Source organism: Falco punctatus, assembly GCF_963210335.1.
Source record: "Falco punctatus genome assembly, chromosome: 3".
Lineage (NCBI taxonomy): Eukaryota > Metazoa > Chordata > Aves > Falconiformes > Falconidae > Falco > Falco punctatus.
In genome coordinates this window covers 21,198,989-21,218,724 of record NC_137582.1, presented here as the reverse complement: position 1 = coordinate 21,218,724, position 19,736 = coordinate 21,198,989, and the positions used below count along the sequence as shown (strand labels likewise).

Genomic DNA, 19,736 nt, shown 5'->3' with positions numbered 1-19,736 from the left:
TCCCAGCAGTTAAACACCACACGCTGTTATGAATTTGGTTCTAATGTTCTTTCAAAGTAAGTTCACCTTCATATTGTTCCTTTAGCATGGGAAAAAAGTCAGACTCTAGGAAAGCACTTGAAAATGTCCACAGTGACCCAAGGAGAGCCCCAAAGTCAATTTATATGAAATGTAAACTTTGTAGGAATATTATTTAGAAGCCTAGAAATCTCTGTTCCATGAATAGGGAGAAAAGCAGCTTTCAGTCTAATCCATTTGTATGAATTACACTACTTCATAATTTCTCTTTATGTATTATTTACTTAATTTTTCCTCAGATGTCAGTAGAATCCTGCTTTTACCTTAGTGATGAAAAGGAATGAATGAACAGGCGGTGCTTTGCCGTGAGCACCTCCTGCATGACTGTATGGTCTGTTTGGTAAGGAGAGGCACTCAAAGGAGAAGGAGAAAGAAGGAACAGGAGGGACAGGATCTGATTTCAACTGATGAGGTTTGTAGAGTTAAGCTGAAGGCCTGGATTAATTTGATGTTAGGTCTTTGCATGGTGGAGGCCAACCTAGGACATTACTGTTCCAAGATCCAGCAGAACTGAGGTCACAACAGTTAAACTAGAAGCAGCAGAAGTAACCAAGGATATGCACTTCAGAGCGGGACTTGGAGTAGGTGAGACTGGTGAAAAGGTATTTCTGCATTCAGCTGAGAGTGGTGTTACAGCTTAGCAGTTTGTGGGGTGGACAAGAATGCTATACCATAACAACTTGAAAGTATAAGGTTAACCACACTTTTGGTGTGCTAGTTTGAATACTTCATTTGGATACTTGACTTTGATACTTTCCAGGACAAGCTCTGGGCCAGAAACGCTTCAGCAGCTTTTGTCAGACACACAAGCTCTGTGCTGTCTCCATGAACTGCAGTACTGCAAGCAGAAGTACTGGGCAATGTGGTGTACAGACATCTGAATGGCAAAAAACAAAGCTAAAATGGCTCTGCACTGAAATTAATAAGCATAGCAGGAGACCACTTGGCTCTAATACTTCATGCTGACTGATGTTTTTAAGCTGACACTTAAAAATAAGCAGAAGCACAGTCATTAAGGACAAATTCTCTCCTTGGATGTATACAGATGACTTAGCAGAATCTGTGCTAACAGCTGCGGTCCTATTGTACTACGATTTTTAAAAGAGTTTGTCATATCCATAAAGTCAACATCTGGTTTGCTTTGCTGTAAAAAACTAAAAGCTACTATGAATTTGCCTTATTATTGGGTTTGTTTATCTTACAGTCAAGTACGACATTGCATTTAGTGCTGTAGAGTACATCAGGAAATCCACAGTTTAGTGGGGTTTAAGATGGGATTCATCCCAGCTGTTTATGGCTTGTGCAGGTTGCCTGAAATGGAAAAGGCTTGCACTTGGCTCCTGCTGTACTCTCAGCAAGTCTTAGGTGGCCTGAATAGACTTTGAGAGTGCCTTTCTCATGTTCTTCTGTGCAGTCCCGTGGTATGGCTCGCTCCCAGGATGTGCCTGTCATTCTTCCGTCTCTATGGAAGGTCCCTCAGGCAAATGACTCCTCACATAGGTATCTTGGAAGGGTATCTAAACAAAGGTGGAGTTGCCTAAACTCCCGAATTACAGAACTCTGATTTAGTTGAAAAAGAATTTTCCGAAGTTGAGATGGAGCTGACCCACCCTCTCAAGTACCCACCATCTCAATTCTTCAAAACTGATGACTGAAAGGCCTTCTCATCAAGGGAGGCAATCTTGGGAAACAAAGGGAATATAAGGATAAGAACATTGTTATGTAAACAACGCAGGAGGAAGTCTCCAAGTGAGGAGGTTGTGGCCACAAGGGAAGCCAAGCTGGTAAGGGGTTGCAATCCTCAGAAAATCAGTTGAAAGTAGGACAAAGGTAATTGTGGTAATGGGAGATCGAGACCTCCAACTCAGATAGCCCCCCGAAAAAGACTAAACCCCTGCTTGGGGAGCATGTGGAGCTGGTAAAAAACTCCAGGAGTGCTGCCTGAGTGTGTGCATGGATTGGTGTTGGGAGCGAGCAGCTTGTAACCAGTCCTGTGCCTGAATGAAAATGAATATGTAATGTACTATGAGTATGCAAGCAGTCTATATATAATGTGCACCCTCGAGTACCTTGGTGTGCATGTTAGGAGGAAAGATCCCCCATGCACCCAGCTGCAATAAATCAGTGCCAACTTTCTGAACTATCATTGGGTTTGGAGAGTTATTGATGTGCAGAATTGAACTCTACAACTCCAGGAGAGTTATAAAGCAGGTATGTTTATTGCAGGGCCAGGTGCAAGGGGGCTCGCTCCTCCTCACTTGCACACCGTTTCACCAAGCAGTCCAATATTTATTATACAAATTCATGCATATACATAAGGTTTCTGAACATTCAGAATCTTCTCCCTCTGGTGCCTCTTCAAGATGTACTTTTCATCTTGGGCAGTTACCTGAAGTTCTTGTTTATCTTTGCATACATTAGCAGTCTTTGTTACTTAGTTTCTGTTATTTTAAAACATCTGCTAGCTAACGATTAGGATTAGTCCTTCCTTATTGTCCACTCTAAACATGTCAAGCTAATACATGCCCACTGGGCTGGTTTTAATCTGTATCAGCATGATCCTCGGGGATCCACCTTCTTTGGGGTGGGGGCCATTTGAGTAAGAAGTTGCTTATCTATTACTACCACAATTATTTTACCCTAGTTTGTTTTCTTTTAGCAGTTAGCACTGCTCCTTATTTATGTTCTTGTTGAGCCCATCTACATCGGTACTAACTGTCCCTTCTCGAAGTGCTAAGCTCCCGCCCTTCCCTCTTTCTCGTGTGTTAATGTTTCTGTTATCTATGCAGTTTCTGTCTGCAGCAGAGTTTTAGGGTTTTTTCACTATATCATTATCCTGGTTAGGATTTTTGGTAACAGAGCGAACCTGAGCCTCGCAGCGCCCCCAGTGCAACAGTAAGTTTGTGGTGAGCTTTATCTCGCTCATCTTCAGTCATCACATGACGGTCTAAGCTAGCTGGCTCCACATTTAGTGGGCTGACACAAGTACGTGCACAGGGCAGCTCCTCTTACTGGTGCCAAACATACAGCTGGGGATGTGTATCTTTGCCTGACAAAGACACTTGTCTCCCTGCACTGACTGGAGAGGTTTCCCAGACAACTGGTTTGAGCTAGATGGGCAACTTTTAGGGAACAGATGTGAAGATAAATGCACCATGGTTGACTGCGTAAAGGTCCCTTTGGAATATTTAGGGCAGGGGTCCTCAAACTACTGCCCACGGGCTGGATACGGCCCCCCAGGGGCCTCAATCCGGCCCCCGGTATTTACAGACCCCCCCGCCCCCCCCACCGGGGTTTGGGTGGGAGAAACCAAGCAGCCGCAGATGACTGCCTGCCACTGCATCCGCGCGCCGGCCCCCTGGTTAAAAAGTTTGAGGACCCCTGGTTTAGGGAGACATTAGCACTGATAGCACTGGGAGTAGACTTATGTTTTAGGAAGAGATCTGCACGACAGGCAGTCAAAATGTTGTGGCTGAAGAAGATAGAAAGGGACTTTTCTTATTGCAGCTTTTATTTTCTTCAGCTAGGTCTTGATTTGAACATCTGCCAGAAAAGACGTCTAAGTACAGAAGAGAACTTCCATGTTTTGGGTCCTCTAACATATTTTAAAAGTATATCTTTTTGAAAAAGTGTACCTATAGTTTCCTGTGGCATGTTTTGTATCTTAAATTCTTGGGTTTTCCTCTTGTCTTCCTAGAACAGTGTAACATATCTTTTAAAAACATCTGTGAAAATAAACTAATATCTGACTTCAGCTCAGATGATTCCTAAAACTGTGCTGTGGTAACATGCCCCATCACAGAAGAATCTTGCCCCTGACACGATGCTATATTGCTAAGATACCTTTTCACATACAGCAGAAACAGAGCCCTGAGAAGACCCGAGACAGAAGGGATTTAATGGAAGAAAATTCAGCAGAGTCCTTTTACAGAAAATTGCAGGTTTTTAAAGGTGACCGGCAGAGATTTTTTAAAATGTTGTTTGTAACCTGTTTGTGTTTCCTTACAATGAGCAAAGAAACTTGAAATGTGTTATTTTTCCTAAAGCCAGTAACAAGTTTGAAAAGGAAGCATCTTTTCAAAGGGTAGATTTCATGCCTGCTACGGAAAATGTAACAGTGATGAGAAACGCATGCCCGGCTCCAGAACCCTCTTCATGCCGGCAGTTTGTACTTCCAGCTCACTCATCAGTTTAACCACAACTGTTCAGGTATCAGCGTATGTTTGTTCACAGGGGGAGAGAGAGGCTCTTGTAGGTGTGTGTGCTATTGTTTTGCAGCATGAAGAAGGATGAAGAGAAATAATGTGTTTGTTTTTTTTTCACTAAGCATCTACCTGTTTTTCATAGAACTTAGATTTGGGAAACAAGTTCCTATCTAAGGCTATACTTGCATGTCCTTTTAGAAACCAGGAGAAAACTGTGAAGTTTGGGGCTGGAGGGAAGCATGAAGGCTGTTTTAAAGGCCTGTTTTGAGCAAAGAGAAGTGGTGATGGGGGAGGAGAGGGCAGAGCAACATTTGGTACCTTTTTGGCTGTGCTGCTGAAGACTGCACGTATGCAATGCTCGCATCAGCTGCTCACTGGTCCTGCTTCCTGGGGATCGTGGGCCACTGCTGTAGCCTTGTTGGCATGACCTTAGCTAGTGACTGAGTTCAAGTCCCGTCAGAGAGGTTCAATGCATTCTTTTCAGTAGTGCTGCTCCCAGTTGTGAGTTAAATCACCTCAAGAATAAACTTGCATCCAAATTAACCTTTCCATCACCTCCTATTTCTTTTTAAAGCCTCACCGAGGAGGCTTTTTTTCACACAGCTGAAACATTGGAGGATTATTATTGTTTGGAGTTTATTTTATTGTTGAGATTACAGTGTAATTCTCTGATCCAAGAAGCAACAAATATCACAAAAGCTGAAAAGTCATGGTCTTTTCTGCTCCGTACAACACCTATCCAAAATTATTTTGCCTCTGGAGATAAGAAAGACAAGAAATATGTAACAGATACTCTGATTTATTTTCTTCTGTACTAAAGCTAAGGTCTGGCAATTCAAACACAGAGCCTGGAGGCTTGGTTCTCTATTTTACACTGGAATAAAACTGATACAGTGGAGTAAAGAAGCAGGCCCAGTACACATTATATATGTATATATATACTGGTGCCAGGGCTCTTGGGAATGTTTTAGCCATTCCTGATGAAAGAAGTTCTAGGGAATCCCTGTACAGTTGAAATAAAGTAGCAACTTTTTAATACTGAAGATTATGATAATGTGAGAGATTAATGTCAGAGCTTACGCTTTAAATCCTTGCGTAGCGGGACAAGGTTGCTTTCAAAGCTCCTTTAGTCAGTGAGGAGGTGTACAGCATCACTGTGAGATTGCCTTCATCCACAGTGTCTTCACCTGCCAGCTCACCCAGCTGCTGAAAGCTCAGCAAACCTCACCCGTCTCCTGTCAAAATATCCTGTGCATGCACCCATGGTGTGTGTGTTGCAGTCTTCTAGCTCTGCCCTGCCTTTTCTCAGGTTGCATGCAATGCATCTTCTCTCTACATTTCTGATGCATCTAAGGATGCCATGTCCTTTCATCAGTCGATATATGCTCTTGGTTTTTAAGCATTTTGTGGCAAATCTCGTCTGCCAGATTTTATCATCCTTTTATTCTTCCTTAACTCTTCTCAGTGAAGATTTCAAAAGGAAATTAGAAGTTCTGTCAACATCTACATGAAAGACAATGGTAGGGAAGCTGTATCTATCTGTATTTCTCCCTGGAACAGACTAGTGCAAATGAGATATTCTTGAAAGACGTTCTGAGTCTCTTTCTGAGTAGAAGTTTTACCAAAGTTCTTGCCTCTTATTAGGTATGTCTGTCCGAGCTGTGAGAAATTCACATGCTATTAATCATCGGATGTATTAATGTATAGATTTGCATAGAATCTCTGAGGTTTTTATCAACCTAGCTTCCTAACAAGGCTAGGCTGTCTCTGTAGTTAAACCAGAAAGAATATATAATCTTTGAAAAAAACCCAAACAACTGAAAACATTCTCCTACCATGCCATTTTAAAATAGAAAGCTGACTACTGTGTTGCTGATTTTGTGTTGCAAAGAAAAATTTCATTTCCAAAGCAGATAAATTTTAGTCTTTTGGTTTGAGGGATTTGAAGGGTGATCACTTTTAAAAAGTGTATTGCTTATTTAACATTTTTACCAAGATCAGCCTGCAAGACATCCTGTAAAAGAGATAAGTCATTGCCCTACTAAATGAACTTTACGCTAAGATATACAGTGGCAGGTGACTTTTTTTAAAAAAAATATTTTTATTCTTATATATTTTATTATTTGGTACTCTTCTACCTTCTGCCTGGCAGAAAAGGGCCTGGGGGTGCTGGTCAACAGCCGGCTGAACATGAGCCAGCTGTGTGCCCAGGTGGCCCAGAAGGCCAACAGCATCCTGGCTTGTATCAGCAGTCGTGTGGCCAGCAGGACCAGGGCAGTGACCGTCCCCCTGCACTGGGCACTGGTGAGGCGGCACCTGGAACCCTGTGTTCAGTGTCGGGCCCCTCACTGCAGGGGGGACACGGAGGGGCTGGAGCGTGTCCAGAGACGGGCAACGGGGCTGGGGAAGGGGCTGGGGCACAAGTCTGATGGGGAGCGGCTGAGGGAGCTGGGGGTGTTCAGCCTGGAGAAAAGGAGGCTGAGGGGGGACCTTGTCACTCTCTGCAGCTCCCTGACAGGGGGCTGTAGGCAGGGGGGGGTCGGTCTCTTCTCCCAGGGAACAAGTGACAGGACAAAAGGAAATGGCCTAAGTTACACCACGGGTGATTTAGATTGCATATTGGGAAAACTTTGCTGAAGCGGATGGTCAAGCATCAGAACAGGCTGCTGAGGGAGGTGGTGGAGTCACCTGTACATGTTTTAAAAATGTGTAGATGTGATGCTTAGGGACATAGTTTAGTGGTGGACTTGGCAGTGCTGGGTTAATGGTTGGACTTGATGAACTTAAAGGTCTTTTCCAGCCTAAATGATTCTATGATTCTACACAGGCAAGAGAGAACAATACATTTAAATGTTCTTTGCACAATTTCTTTATCTTGTCCTGGTGCAGGGAAGGTAGGTGTGATCTTCAAGGATGTATTTCTTGTTGGTTATAGGGAGCATGCCCTGGCATTTTCACTGTTGGATACATAAAATCACTTTTGTATTTCAGATTAAGACATGACAACCTTTGTCAGTAGTCTACTTAGTGGTTTACAACAGTTTTTTCTGTACTGAACTAATGCAGTGTTCTTAGCACTGCTAACACTCCATCACATCTGATGAGCATGTGACAAGCAGCAGCTGCATACAGCGCTGGCGCTGAAATGACGGATATTTTAGTGTCTGAGGCAAACTTACTTAATTCATAAGGGGACTGTAGCCTTCACGGCAGTACGGGTATAGCACCAGGGTACCAGTACAGCACAGTACACCACTGTTGCACCTCGGTGTGGAACCAGGGCATAAATAGTTGGTGCCAAGGTGCAAGTAGAGCCTGTCTCATCAGCAGCCCTTCTGAGCAATGTGAATTGTTTGGTAAGCCACAAGTAGCTTGGAAACTGGGAGCTGGCCTCCTTTGCCATGACTTTTGATGACTGGAAAACTATGACAGATCCGTGCTGACTTCCTAAACTAATCATCTAGGCACAAGTTCTCCTCCCAGACAGTGCCAGGTAGGTGAGAAATCAAAAGTAGCCTGCCTTGATACTTCAGCCTCAAGGCTGGTGTGGCCTCAGTAGTCCCTGTAGTCTGCTTAGAAAAAGAAAGACTGAAAATAGGGGTCCCCACAGAGTTTTATTCTGTAATTCACAGGGCCTATAAACCTATTAATCAACCCTAATGATTCTCCAAAATATTTTCACCTCAACACTAATGGCTAGCTTGCCCCATAACTGAGACAGATTTTATGGTATTTTGTCTAGTTCTGTTGTACTTTTAGTGGCTGGAAAGCTTCCATATAAGTTAATCTCTTGTCTGTCCTTCAGGAAAGAAGGTCAACTATAGCATCAGTTTAATATATGGCACTACCTCTACCGAGATTTCTGGATCTTGCAGCTGCAGGGTACAGTTTCAAATCCTTTTGAATGTGCAGTCCTTTGCTAATATTAAATAGGAAAATCCCCTTAAAGACAATTAAAACTGCTTTGATTTTTCTACCTTCTCTGTTTGTCTCTCAATTAAATCCAAACTCATCATGCTTTATGTGCCTTGGAGGGTAAGGTTTCTCTGGCATTACCTCTCTATTCCCTGTTTGACACAGTCCTACTGCCTCTGGTTCTCTTATTCCGTGGCTGTTTCTCTGCTGCCCTGCCTCTGTTCCCTGGCTTCTATCAGTCAGCCTGGAAATACAGTTACACTTTCTGCCCTGAGTTTTTCCCACACCCAATTAGACTTCCAAACATTCATTCCTGGCTAATATTTATCAGACTTTCTTTATTATCTAGTTTCAGTATCCACTGAGATGCCCTTCACTGCTGTTCTTTCCTAGCCAAACCAGAGGGTTTCCTTCAGTGCAGATCCCGCTTCATGCAGTCTTGAGGATCACTGACACTTCTCCACATCATCTTCCTTTCCACCCTATCATTTGGTGAGCCCGTACTCTCTGCTTTCTACTTTTACCTCAAACACTGTTCTCTTCAGCACCTTCTCTGGTAGATCCTCCCACTCCCTCTCACTATCTGTTGGCACCCTTCAGATCTGCATCCTCAGTTCTCCTCCTTTTATCTTTATAGTCTCTATTTTGACTAACTCATCCTCCCCAACATTTTTTCCTCCTGTTGTGGATTTTTGCCTCTGACATACCTTCTTTGCTGCTACCTTGCCATTTCAAACTCTCTTCAGACGAGATTTTTTTAGCTGTCTGAAGAATGCTCCTTTTTCTCTTTTTTGTTTGTTTGGAATTTTACTGTCCTCCTTGTCTTGTAGCCTTACTGTTACCTTTGATTTCTCATTCTCCCTTTGCCTCTCCATCTATACGTTTATTAAATCAGATTATTTTATTCCATGTGACATTAGCAAGCCTTTCCATGAAAATTTACCTTCATTGCTAAAAGACTTGTCCATTTCTGCCCTTATTGTCAAGCATGTTTTGCTGTTACCAAAAACAAATTTGCTAAACTCATCTTCACCTTCTCCTTTCTCTAACCATGTCTTTCTCCAATCTCAATAATTTAACTTGTTTCATGAGTCTTAATCTGTAATCCTTTTGAATGTCTCGGGTAATCTGTCCCTCCAATAACCTCTGTGAATTTACCTACAACTTCCCCTACTTCTGTAACTCCCAGGGTCTTAATTTAATTGTACATTCCTTCCAGGCTCCTTGCCGTTTGGGGAGGAGTAAATATTCTGGGTCCTGTTTCTTCCTCCTGCCTCTGACATTAGCAGCCAGATTAATGCCTTTACTGCTGTTCTGATGCTCACACTGAACACTAGCACATACGTACTAGAGGGACTACAGATATATGCAAGGGAGTGAGGCTTCTGAACGGAACTTATTATGCCCCTTCGATTCAACATTGATTTATTGACAGTGCTTTCCAAAAGTCTCATATCAGTGCTAGTGATCTGCAATTACTGTCCTTTTGTCTCACCAGCCCAGGGAAATGGGGAGCAAAAATGTAATATGGAGACACTTTTTCTGTGTTCCCTATATGAATTGTGTTGGATGAAGGAACAGTCTCATTCCTTCATGAGAAAAAGTAAGCACTCCCCTACGGGAGCCAGCTGGGAACATTAAAATAGTGCAATGGGAACACACAGCCAGCATTTTGGCCCTGAAATAAGCAGTGTAACAAGTAATGTCTTTGTCTTTTTAGGTACTGTTTTATAGGATTGTCCTTTGTTTTTTCTTACAGCAATAATGTTCATGGTGTTCCAGCAAAAACGGCTTGTGCAGTTACGAAAATGCTGAGGTGTTTACTCTCAAATTCTGTGTTGCAGCATTTTATTTTCTCTTGGGCACCAATCTTTAAAGAGACACGTCAACAAAATTCAGTGGTACTGACTTAATTCTTTTCTTTCTAAGTCTAATTGCTCAAGTTGGTGTAATACCCTCCTACAGACAAAGCCTCAACTGCATTTTCAAGGGCCATGTGACCTAGCACCTTTGGTAGGTATCACCCTGGCAGCCTTAGAGAATGAACTTCACCTTATTATCATGGAATATGCACAGTGCAGATTTCATGATATTGTCTTACCTCCCCCTGGCCTGCAAATGCTGCCACCGGAGGCTAATGCAATAGTTACTGGATTTGCTGCCGAGTTTGCCAGTCAGGCTGTCAACTGTGTAACACAACTCTGTATCACAAAACTGTGATTAGTTTTGTGATACAGTTGTGATATGCAGTTTTGTGATATTTTGTGATGCTAAACCCATTGATTCACTTCTTGTTGGACATCAAGTAATCATAAAGTGATAATTTCCATTAACAATTAGCCTGTTCTGGAATTTAATTGAGATACTGCAGTGGAAGAACACTTATGGGAGATCTCTGGCTGTATGATCTCTCCATCCTTGACTGCATTAATTTTGCTGTAACTTTAGATGTTTCCAAGATCGTGTTTGATTTGCTTATGGGACTGTGCTAAGCTGACATAGCATAAGTGGATTATTCATATATTTTCATAACTTGTAACTGATCAACTATATAAAATGACAGTGAAAGAAAAAAAAATCAGTAATGTAATATTAGCAAGTTGCTTTCCACCTATCAGTCTGCAGTAATTGAAATCCTTTTTTCTCACCTTTGGAGGGAAAATATCTTCTATTTTGTCAGATTTACACTGAAAATTTAAATGGCTGTTTCCTGTTCTGTCTGTGAAATGCTTAGTTCAACCTAGGAGGATTAGAGCCCAGCAAAAATCCGTAAAATAACCAGCGATTGAAATTTACTAGAGAACAGACAATGGAAATTGTTAACATTGAAGTGGGAAAAGTTCACCCAATTTTAAAATTTATCATATGCACAAATGTTAATCACATGTTTAAAAGCCTGAACTCTGCAAATTTTAAGAGTACAAAAGAAACTATAGTAACCTGTTAGACACTTGTCCTTTTCTTAGACTTTTCTTTGGCACCCTCCATAAGTGAGTGCTAACAGAAAGGCTGACAACACAAGTGCATTTCTGATGCAAAACACCAAGGACAGGATGAATGGTCAAACCTTCAAGAAAAGAATGGGGCCTTTTTGTTGTGGAAATGAAGCTGTGATAATGTTCCCAGACTATAAACTGGCAGTCTGGAATGGCAAAAACCATAGGAGCTTTTTCAAATTCTTTATCAATGTCAGCAGATATATTTTTTTTCTTCCTGTTGGGGTTTTAGCTAAAAAAAAAAAAAAAAAAAAGTGAAAATTTATGTGAACACTTCGTTATTGTATATAGCTCTTAGCAACAGGGCTAGAGAACATAAAGGCAAACATTTCATTGTCCATTCACAAGCCGACTAACACTGTTGAGAGAAAAATTCTGTGGACTGAGATACTGTTTCCAGAAATTAAACCGCATTAAAAATGAGTGAGTCTCCTCAGAGTCATCTGTGGACAGGAATACTTAGCAATTGTTACATGACTACCCACTTATATCTGCTTTACCCATCAAATGAAGAGACAGAACAGTCTGTAGCACGTCCATCTAAAGATCTTGGTAATTTAATGCCAGCATTATTGTTAATATATGCATTATGTTTATATCAGTACCTAGATGTCATGAGAGAACTCAGGATACCTGGGGTATGTTGCTGGCCTCTCCTTCCTTGCCCCTGTAAAAATCTTCCTCTCTCCTGCCTCCCCTCCCCGAGCATCCTCGCTTCCTCCCCATCCACCCTACAAGGACAGTACAGCATCTTCTTTGTGTTACCTCCGTGTCTCCAGCTACAGGGGAGAAGGAGGTAAATTTTCCAGGTAGGGGAACCACTCAGTGGGAGATACAGACTACCAGCAACATTTATGGCAACACATTTTATGAATTAAGCTATTATTAATAGAATCAAGCTGTTGCTATTAATAGCAGGTAACTATTAGTACCATCCGTTCAATCATCCCCCTCAATCCTTCATTTTACCCAGTTAGAGCAACAGTGGGAGGAGGCTAGCCCTGGGTGTTTACTGAGAAGTGGAGCACCACACCAATGCACCAGTGTATCCTTCCTTCCCTGGGCATATATAAACCCTGTAGCCTGTGGTCTGTGTCTTTATGTAGCAGCCTTCACCTCCTTGGCTACAGTCTGAGTTCTAAAACCCAGTGTTGATACACTTGCGTTGATGGCCAGGGTACACTCCACAGACTCTTGCTGCTCTGGGCTTATCAGATACCTTGGATTCAACAGGACCACAAGTCTCCAGAGCTTAAGAGCTTTTGGGAGACTTTCACACACTACCTCTCTGTGCGTACTTTTCCTTTTGATGTTTTCTGGTAACTGTTTCTATATGCACACGGTTATGTATCTATCTACAGAGCCCATTCACGCAAACTCGCCAAGAAGAGGGATTTGTGACAAGGATCAATACAGAGTAGGCAGCCCTGCCTGTGTTCCCTGCTGCATGAGGTGGATGCTCTGTTTGCTCCATCTCTGTAGAAAATTCCTATGCGGGGTTAAGTCTATGCTGCGTATTGCATCATGGCTTGGAGCTAGCTCAAGCATCCAAAGCGTCTTCACCACATTAGCATGGACCTTCATGCACCTCAGATAAGCCTGGTGACTTTGCCTGTGCAAATGTCCTCTTTAATGAGACATATCATTTAAACTAGTCTGTCCTGCACTGATACTTTCACTGTATCCATACAGCCAGATAGAAAGTTTGCCCTGAAGACCACAGAATTATAGCCAGTACATAATAGAGATAAATGGTAAAATGTATATAAAGACCAAAATACACTGAAGGTCTCCTAACCCAACTGGCAACATGACCCTACAGATCATGCTGCAGTGAATCAAACCTCCCCATTTTCTTAACATTCTGATTATTGCACTTTTTCCCCTTAGAAAAATAAAACAGACCCACAAGATATAATCAAGAAGTCAATGACAGATCTAGGCAAGCAGCCCAGAAATTCCTTGTGCCCAGTTGCCTGCCCTATGCATTAAAAATTCTTTATTCTTTTTCATTTCTTTTTGCTGAAATGAAAACGACTTTTAAATTCAACATAACGAAAGCTTCGTAGCTAAAAACTTCTGACTCAATTCAATTCTTGCCTCATTTCTGAGGCAAGGCATGGTCCCTACACAGAAGGTCTGAATTTGGTCTCTCCCCTTACCTTTGATGAATTATTTTCCCAGAAAGGCCAGCATATATCTACCCTGTGAAATAGGAAATGTGAACTATGGATTTTTCAGCATTAATTATCCAACCAGTCTTACCACATCTACTGAGGCACCCCTCATCCCTGCAAGTGTTTGAAGACAAGATCAAACCCCTTAGCAGTCAATAGAATGGTTATTAACTAATTTGCACTTGTCTAATAATGCCCATTGAAGGATGAACCAACTTTTCACGCATTTTTGCACTGGTTAGCCAATAATTGGTAAAAAATGTATTTTACTAGTTATTTTACACAAGCTTTGCAGGTATGGTAATGCAAAGGATCAAAAATACCCATAAGAGACAGAAAAGCAGCTCTCCTGTTCTCTAGCAAAGCACAAGCATTCTCTGAATCCATTGTGCAGGGGCCAAAATGAACAGTATAACAAAACCCTCTATTTTCCCATCTCTGCCTATGAATAGTCGTATTTTTCACTCGCATCTGTATTTGTAACATTTTTGACCTAATCATCAAGCAATATATATGCAAGGAAGATAAACCAGAATTTCTGCTCACTGACCTTTCAGTCCCTTAACATATAAATTGTTTAAGAAAACCTGCTGAATATTTTCTATCTTCTGTCACTGGAAATTTCACACTCCCTATGGGACTTGGTAGGATGTTTAATATAGACACTGCGTGGTGCGCTGATTGATGGGACACACTGCAACCCCAACAGCTTTCTGCGATTTAAAACAAAACAAACCACAAAAAAAGCCCAACAACCACACATTTCCGAAGCCCACATTTTCGGAGCCGCATTCCCTGCCCAGTCCCCAAGCAGCAGGTTCCCTTCCCTGTCCCTCAGGGACAGAGCTCCAGCTCGTTAATACTTCTGCTTAATCCTTCACACATGTTATGCAGAGGTGAGATGAGAGTGGAGGGACCGTACTCTGTAAATGTTGGTCTCCAGGGCCGTATTCTAGTGTGGTATAACAACTACCAAAGGCAGGCTGTAAACGAGGGAGGCCAAGTGCTGGAAGCACGCTGGTGGCCGTAGTGCTGTGTTTTGCAGCAGCGGTCTTCAGTGAAAGTAATCCATATGGAGCTCTGTTATAATGTGGCAATATGGTTTCTCCTACTCACGTTTTTTACATGAGAGCAGTTCAGGTATCTGCACGTCCCTGCAGCAGGCAGTGCTGGTGTGTGCTGTGAAACCACACTAGGTCTGTGCAGGCTGCTCCAGTCGATGCAAGGGAGGGGTTGGGTTTAGGGCCAGATGAAGTCTGACTTGAACTGTGGCACCCCCACTGATGGTGTGGTTAGTTTAAGCTATAACTTAAATTTTGTCCATTTTCAACTAGAAAAAATCATTATCAGGTGATTGTTTTGACTTCACCGTAGCTGAGCTGTTAAGAAAAGCTCAGTCCTAGCCAGCTGATGTAGTGGGAAAAATGTTGAGATTACAAGTCGCTAATGCTAAATCCAATCATTCTGGTTATCACCTTACTTCTTTAAGCTAATTGATGAGTTTATCTTAGTACTCGTGAGCTAGACAGAGGCTAGCTAGGGTGTAAAAGTGCTGTCTGGGCACAGAAGAGAAGTTCAATTAGAGTGGAAGCAGCTGATGAAGTTACTCCTGTGCTAGCACGGCTTCCCAGGTTTCAGCCCCTCTGACCCAGCAGCTGCCCTGGGACCACCCCGTCACAGCCGAGGTGCCAAGGATCTTGGCACAGGCAGCACGGGCTCCTCAGGCAGCAGACCCCAGTACAGCGTGTGGTAAGGCCCTGTGAGTAGCTCTGAATATGCCATGGGGGACTCGCTGAGGCTGCTCCTCCAGTGCGCTGTTTCTTTTCCGTCTGCCGGAAGCTTGGTGGCCAGGGGCAGCTCACCTTGGAAGACCTGTGGCATTAAGAAGATTGCCTCTGTGCTGCGGGCGTTCATGAATGGAACTCTCTACCAGGCGATACGGTGCATGCTTATTTCATTTATTCTCTCTTTGCTGGGTGCCTTTTTTTTTCTCCTAAGAATCTACTCCATGCAAGACATAGGAAGGAGCTGACACTGACCCTTTGGAAGCAAAGTTTCTTCAGTAATGCTCCCACTATGTCAGGGAATGCTAAATCTCCACTGTATGTCTCTTCTCTTAACTTTCCTATTAACAACATTCTGAGAAACTGAAATGCCCATAACATTGTATTTAAAAAACAATTTAAATTTAATGTGAAGCAATTATTCAAAGAAAAGTTCTAATAAAAAAGTTATATGCTCCAGTTAACATTAATAATAATAATATATTAAATATATTAAAATACTGACAATGCTTTATACTCTGTCATAAAAAAGAAAGGAGAGTCAAGTAGCATCCCTTTTTACAGTCAATTTCATAAATCTACATCAGAGAAAAGCACCTTCCTAGCCCCATTAAATGTGTGTAATTAAATATTTACATGCAATTTATGACTTGGGTTATAGAATTGTTAAAGAGTTAAATCCAAAACTGGGATTGTATTTCCAGTACATATATTTTATTAATTGTGCCTACAAATACTGTGTTGTTTCAGTGGCTGGACTTGATGATCTCAAAGGTCTTTTCCAACCGAAATGATCCTATGATTCTATGATTTTCAGAAAGCTACTTTCAAAAGTTAGGATGGGAAAATGAACAAAACAGAATTCAGGGAAAAGCAAAATTGGGTCATTTTAGTCCTTTAAAGTTAGAGCTGTAATTTGCTTGTCCTGATTATGATACATATGACACAGTCTCCCAAATTAATGTTCTTAGTGTTGCCAGCAGCTTGGCAAAGTGATCCTTCCCCTCTGCTCAACCCTGGTGAGGCCACAGCTGGAGTGTGCTGGGCTCCCCAGTACAAGAAAGACATGGACGTACTGAAGAGAGTCCATTGAAGGGCCATGAAGATCATTAAGGGTCTGGAGCATGTCTTCCATGAGGAAAGGCTGAGAGAGCTGGGATTGTTTAGCCTGGAGAAGAGAAGTCTCAGGGGCATCTTATCAATGTATATGTATATGCCTGAAGGGAGGGCGCAAAGAGGATGGAGCCAGGTTCTTTTCAGGGGTGTCCAGTGATAGGACCAGCAGCAATGGGCACAAACTGAAACATAAGAGGTTCCCTCTGAACATCAGGAAGCACTTCTTCACTGTGTGTGTAACCGAGCAGTGGCACAGGTTATCAAGGGAGGTTGTGGGGTCTCCCACCTTGGAATTATTACAAAAAGCAACTGGACATGGTTCTGGGCAACCGACTCTAAGTGGCCCTGCTTGAGCAGAGGGGTTGGACCATATCTTCTCCAGAGGTCTTTTCCAACCTCAACCATACTGTGATCCTGTGGAAGGGACAGGAGCTGAACACAGTCACTCCTGTGTTCCAAAACAACCAAAACAAATGAGTTTCGGCTGTTCTTGCAGCCATGTGCTAATCTCCAGTAACCCTTCTCACTGATGAAAGCAATGGTCAGTTCAGGCAACTATCATGCCTTCATGTAGTTCCTTTCAGCCTATAGTTACTGTTGCCCATGGCATCAACATTAAACCCGCTTGCAGGGAGACACTTCCAGGCAACAGGGATGGCACAGTTGGAGCTCTTCAGTTCAGCACAACTCTTCCTAAGTGACAATTTTATAAAGAGCAACCTTAATCTTTGTATTTCCTAGCTTGGAATACTCAGTCTTACAGACAGTGTAGTCTTCCCGCACATTTAAAATCTCTTAAAAAATAATTAAATTATTTTACCACATGTAATTCCCTTTAGTAGATCCACAAAGGACAGTCAGTAGCACTGATCTAAAGACATTTAGTTACACAGCCCAGACTTCCACTAGATGAATTCAAGAAGTAGCTGCTAACACTCACACAGACCAGCCACCCGGCACAGGTTTGAAGGACACCGTGGGGCTTGCTGAGATCAGTCTGTTAACCGCAGGACAGCAATGTAGGTTCAGTAATGTAGGTGACTGTGGGTTCAGTTCTTGCTTCTTGAGGTGTACCTTGCTCTGATTTTTACAGATAGGTATGTAGTGCATTTGGCGTGTTAAGTTAGCAATTTAGCAATATGGACTAATTTCTGATGGAATATGTGGTACTGAATATATTCCAATAGAGGCATAATAGAGCTGGCTTCTGCGGTTCTGCCTCGGCCCTCTGTGGACCACCCTGGCGTGGTGTGGGCTGGAAAAAAGCAGCAGGTCAGGGCAGAAGGAGGGGGGTCAAGGTTGGGAAGCTCAGGGAAGTGCACTTTGCACTGGAGCAGCAGAGAATCAGGGGAGCAAATTCCTTAGAACTAAGAAGGTTTTTTCTCTGCTCCTGATTTAACTGCTTATTCTCCCTGGTCAAAGGGTGATTCCTGCAGTGAAAATTCAGAGTTATGAACCTTTTCCTGATGGTATGCTTGCTATACCTAGTATTTATAAGTTTTTTCATGGGGTACGAAGCATGCTCAGTGCAGACAGGATACCCAGTGATATTTTCAGCAAACATCCATAAAGTTCTGCCAACCACCATGTGTACAAATGTTTTATATATGTATAACGTAAATAGTTATATGTATTGTATTTATATATAAATGGATATATGAAAATATACATAGAAAATATCTATAATAGATATAAATATAATATATATATATATTAGAATCTCACCATTTGCCCAGAGTGGAGGTTTTATGTGGGTACAGCACAAATTTTGCTAAGTTGCATTTCCCTACTGCTACATGTAAACATAAAGAGCATGCTAAAAAAAACAAATAATCTAAAGTATTAGTTCAAGTATTTGCAAATTTATTGACTTTTTTGCCCCATACTTCTGAGAAACAGCTGGACTGGCTGTACCAAAACCTAAAAATCAAACCAAAACCAACCAGCTAAAGAAGGAAAATGTAGTCTAAATGTTTTTGTTTTTTTTTCAAAATATAAGCCACTGAAAGCAAGAACTTCATGGGAAAGTATTAGCTAGAATTATCAGGATCACCTATCATGATCCACTGATCGTTTAATAGAGTTAAAATGGAAATTGGTGTTGACTATAATGAAATCACATTATGGTTTCATTTTGCTTTTATAGAAAACATCTGGGAATGCTGGAATTTACTCATGCTTTGCCTCTTAACTCTTGAACCTCATCCCTAGAGTTTCTGAGACACTCATAGTAGTTGGCAACTTTTATCCTTGCAACAAAACTCCTGCCTACACCTAAATCAACCTGAATTTACTAAGAAATTAAAGGCATGCAATAATTCCTAGGAAAAATCCAGCATTTTCTGTGACATTTAATTGTCTTTTAACAGCTTTGCATGATAAGCAAGATGTGGTAGTTATTGCTAGTAAGAAAACATTAAAGAAAATAGAGAATGATGGAAAAAAATACCTGTTTAGGCACAAAACTTTCACAGAGGTTGAAGAATTCATTTTAAAAAGTATGACTTGATGGGTGGTCTGGAGGTGCTTTTAACAAAAGTGATATTATTTGAACTTAAACTCTCTCCCTAAATTGTGGCTATGTAAACATTTAAATTATAATAGCCATGTAAGTAGAGAAGCAGACTTCTGGATCTGCATGCTTACGTCTCTGTCTGTAGGTACGGTATATTTGAAAAGTATATGCAATTAAATCTTACACTCCAGGACATAAAAAATGAGCATAAAGGATGCAATCCTGCAGGAGGCTGGGTACCATATCTCTGTTCATTGCCACATGAAAACAACTGTCTGCAGTCATATGCTGATGGGTCTCGTGTGACGTGTTTGTAGTTAGAAAGTGTTCTTAAGTGACTTGCTGGGCTGGTTCAGAGCGCAACACTTTACAAGTTCTGTATTCATTAATTAAGTCTGTATGAATTTGCACGCTTGCATTTGATGGTATATTTCAGCTTTCAGATTGTTCACTTTTTGATCCTAATTATTTTTGCTTCCTTTTAAAATTATTTAGGTAGCTAAGAAATACACAAGCAGTGGTCGCTTCTCCAATAAAGGATTCTTTTAGCTGCCTTGTAGCTAGCAAGAAGGCTATATCACTTCAAAATGGTACGAGAAATGCCTATTTTTCTGATGAGTTTTATGGCAATTACTTTTACATTTCCACCCAAATGTATCTACCTGTCTTTAAAGAGTCATGGTGTAATTTAGTTTGATGGTTATCTTCTGCTAATAAAAATCTTTTCCTCTATGTCTTTAGCTGAAAGTGCGCTCCTCGAGTCATCAGCTTGCCAGGACTCGACTGGATTTAAACACACAGAAATGCAGAGATTGAGAAATGAAAATGGACTGTCAGCAGCTTTTGGATCCAAAGCGCTGAGCGTTGCCATGAGCTCAGAATAATAAACTGTGTTTCAAGACATAGACCCTGTGGATGAAATGTATGTTCCATAAACGGTTCTGACAACA

General features: G+C 41.7%; 1 long non-coding RNA gene across 1 annotated transcript in view; it reads left to right on the top strand.

Moving 5' to 3' along the window:
* The first annotated feature begins 691 nt into the window (after nt 1-691).
* LOC308060340 overlaps nt 692-19,736 on the top strand; it is a 40,624-nt gene continuing 21,579 nt past the window's right edge. The window contains exon 1 of the long non-coding RNA XR_013926681.1: nt 692-19,708. This is a non-coding gene — a long non-coding RNA (uncharacterized lncRNA). The remainder of the gene's footprint in view (nt 19,709-19,736) is intronic.